Source organism: Triticum aestivum, chromosome 1A (assembly GCF_018294505.1).
Source record: "Triticum aestivum cultivar Chinese Spring chromosome 1A, IWGSC CS RefSeq v2.1, whole genome shotgun sequence".
NCBI lineage: Eukaryota > Viridiplantae > Streptophyta > Magnoliopsida > Poales > Poaceae > Triticum > Triticum aestivum.
In genome coordinates, this window is record NC_057794.1 from 20860636 (window position 1) to 20864597 (window position 3962).

At 45.6% G+C, this 3962-nt stretch overlaps 2 pseudogenes; both read right to left on the minus strand.

The window, feature by feature from the left end:
• Positions 1-1354: 1354 nt before the first annotated feature.
• On the minus strand, positions 1355-1438 carry LOC123072281 (uncharacterized; annotated as a pseudogene).
• A 99-nt stretch (positions 1439-1537) lies between these two features.
• Positions 1538-1622, minus strand: LOC123072325 (uncharacterized; annotated as a pseudogene).
• Between the last annotated feature and the right edge of the window lie 2340 nt (positions 1623-3962).

A 3962-nucleotide genomic window follows, 5' to 3' on the forward strand; every position in this document is an offset into this window, starting at 1 on the left:
GAGAGAGAGAGAGGGGTCGGCCAGGCTGGGAGAGAGAGGGGTGGGGCCGGGCTGGGAGAGAGGGGAGGAGATTTTTTTTTTGAGAGTTGGGAGAGGAGATAGTCCCACCTCTTTGCCATCAGCCAGCGGATGGCAAAAACCCACTTCTTTGCCATCAGCTAGCGGATGGCAAATCCCCACCTCTTTGCCATCAGCCAGCTGATGGCAAAGAATGTTTGCCTTCAGCTGGCAGATGGCAAAGAGGTGGGGCTAGTGGGTCGTTACAGCGCCGTTATCCACTGGGCCCACCCACTTCTTTGCCATCTGCCAGCAGACGGAAAAGATTATTTGCCATCCGCTGGCAGATGGCAAAGAACTGGCTGATGGCAACCAGGTTCTTTGCCATCTGTCATTTCTTTGCCATCTATTTTTTGTAAGCAGATGGCAAAGACGTTCTTTGCCATCTGCTGGCAGATGGCAAAGAACTGACTGATGGCAAATTCTCTATTTCCAGTAGTGTATGGATAACAGAATAATGAAGTATGGATAACAGGAACAACAGCTAATATAGTATACTACTGCTGAGGCATTAGTATAATGAACAGAACTTCCTGAAGTATACTGCTGCTGCTGAAGTATACAGTTGCTGCTGCTGAGTTTGCATTAGTTATAAATCTTACAGAATAATTTGTTTATGCTAGGAATGCATCAGTTTGTACAATACTATAAATGGCAAATAAAACAACAGAATTGCATAGGGAAAATAAAACGTTTTAACCTGCTGTTGTTCTACACTTCAACATGGGTAACAAATCTAACAACGATGGTTGTCGTCATCCTTGCGTTGGCTAGTTAAAACTAAGAGCAGCAGAGCAAATATGTGTATTACGCAGACAAACAGGGGTGCTCCTGTTGGGTTGCAACATGAAAGAGCCAGGTTTTTATTACTGCTAAAAAATACTTAGCAACCACAACAAATTATGATCAAAGGAATGGAAACGAATCTAAGGGTTTATTTTTGGTAAAATATCCAAGGTTGAGAAATCCAAAAATGCAAAAAACACCGATCAACTGTAGTTGTTTAACCATCACCACACTAACGAACATGTGTTCAAGAGAGTTGTTTGATCCAAAGCATTGAAGACAAATAAATGAAAGAGAAATGTTTCAATTCTATTCAGAAGTATAGTCCAAGCAATATCTGACTTATGATGAAATGCATAGGTCCAGCCGATGACTACACAGCAGCAACTACTTCAGAATTTGCTGGAGAAATGCTTATCCTTTTTATTCTTCAACGACGTAAAAAGAAATGCCAACACAACACCATCAACAACAGACTCTCACCCAACTAATATACTAGAACTAGATCAACCAAGCATCAGTTTTAAAAAGCTCGGTTTAAGATACTTCAACGACGTAAAATCTCAGTAGCATCTCCTTGTAACATGATATGCTCAGCTGACAAACGATTCACATGCAACTCCTCTACATTATATCACACCAACACACGGAGCTGCATCTCTAGATGAGGAACAAAAAAACGTTGATGGCATGCTAAGCATCAGTTTTAAAAAGCTCAATTTTAGATCATCAAAGACCGGAAAGGCCGCAGCGGTCTAAATGTTTCACATCCTCTGCCAAGCACAACATCATCATCGTCACGGAAAGGCCGCAGCGGTCTAAACAGTCAGCTATCCAAAAAAACATAGTGACCCACATCACCATTGAGCTACTGTGAGCATGTAAGGACCAGATACAATGCAGAGCTACTAAGCAAATGGGATCGGGCAGAAGGGCAAAGAGAGGGAGGTGGCTACCTTCACCACAGGGGAACTTCCTGGTGGTGATGTTGAGCAGCATCCTGACTGGGCCCTTGACCTTCAGCTGCTTCTCCTTGGTGCCCTTCACCAGATCTGAGGTCACTGCTCAACACACGCACGCACAAACGCATCAGATCGGAGGCGCACAAATCCAGGCTCATCCAACCAAGCACTAACAAACACATGAATGATACTAACATAAGCCATATAGTACTCTTGGAAGTGTGCAATGAATTTGCACAGGAGTACGTACGTACAACACAATAGAAACCTCAAGAATCACGGTGTGGAATACAATGAGGAATGTTTGTTTGGTCGAGGATGGGTCAGGCACCCTTGATCACGAGACGGGGCAGCCCAGGCTGTTGATGCAGTACTTGCTCACACTACCCAAGAACATCCTGTTCAACCAAAGGAACCGGATCGGCTTGTTTCTTTCATACACGAAAGGTGATGCCTATCACACAAGCAGGCAGGCAACTGTCCTAGAAACTTCATGATCTAAATAGATTACAAGATGAACTCCCGGAAAAAAATCGCTAAATGAACTGATCTAGAAGGTTACTACAGTGCTACTACATGGCTGCACTAAAGAATGTGAAGATGCAGTTCTAGATACGTAGGATTTGAATCAATTTTGGCTGTACAAGTAGAGTTCTTCACTGTGACCGTGAGAGATTTCCATGAAGCAGTGCAAGTCAGTTTTCAGTAGCTACTACTAAGACAGACTGCCTGAACAATTCTATCCACGGCATTCAGTTCTATGGAAAGAAAAATGCTATGCCAAGGCGCAAATGCGCTACAGATCAAGAGAAATTTATCTATACACATGCAGTTTCATGTATGCAGGAGTAGATGTAACACATACTTCACACTGTATCAGATTCATAATGACACATCCTAGCAAAACTGAAACTAATTTCGATCACGCAGTTGCCTCCATGGGCAAAGCTCTATAGCAGGCTCGCCTGGCCACTCAGACAATATCCTCGATCTGCAAGGGCAAGAACAAGAGTAAGTTTTGGTCACGGTAATAAGATGATGATATAAAAAAATGATTGGCGGATGGTGAAATGTACACAAGACAGCATGTTTTATTGCTTCCTTCTGATTGCTCACACCAATAACATCCCGGTCCTATGTTTGTAGTACAGAAAGCCACAAAGAATTTGGTGGCAGACAGAATATTTATGCTTCCCTTTTCAATGGAGCCCCAAACCAAATACACCCTCGTCAATAATGCAAGTCCGTAGATGCAATGCAACATTGGACCACTAAATGACTATGTAAAGCATGATAATGGCCTAACTAGATCTGAGATTTCACACAAGTGGCAACTATACTAGTACAGTAGTGCACCCATGTCTCATGAAAAGCACGATCCTCGTACTGCAATTGCTTATCAGATCTAAACTACAAAACGAAATGGCTAGAAATCACAGATCACATGCTTAAATTAGGAACTACGAACAGTTCATGTTCCTGATAAATTCAGAAGGGTCGCACAGATCGAAGACTAATTGTCGCATTCCCGGGGGGGAAACAATTAGACCTACACGGGAAGGTAATCCAGTAATCCGATCACGGTTCAAATTGCGCATCAATTACAGCCTAAATATTCCAGACCAGAGAAGATCTGACATCGAAAGAGGCGAGAGATGGGATGAGATGGGGTATGACGAACCAGGATGCCGTGCTCGAGGCAGTAAAGTACCCAGCATGCATTGCCGAACTGGATTACAGGAAGTCGCCAAGATGCCGACGCCGACGAGCGTGGCCGGCAGGATGCCGAAGACGAAGTCGCCGAAGGAGATGTTGTAGCTCCGAGGCGCGCACCGTGGTGCTCCTGCCATGGGTCGGGCGCGCGAGGACGGTCGGGCTACTCCCGCTTCTCCTCCAGAGGCCTCCGCCGTGCGCTGCTCCCACACGAGCCCTGCATGTCACCCAAGGAGAGGAGAGGAGCAATATGTTAGGAACCGCGGGAGAGGGAGGGGAGGCGCGGAGTGTCGTGCGCGTACGTGGTCGTGGCGGGGCACGCCGCCATCCTGCCCGTGGACTACCTGCCTATCGTCGCCGGGCCGGCGAGACAAGGCGCTGCGCGGCAAAATCCGAAGGACGGAGTGGTTGGTTGGCTCAGAGTGGATAAGGCTAGGGGAGAAT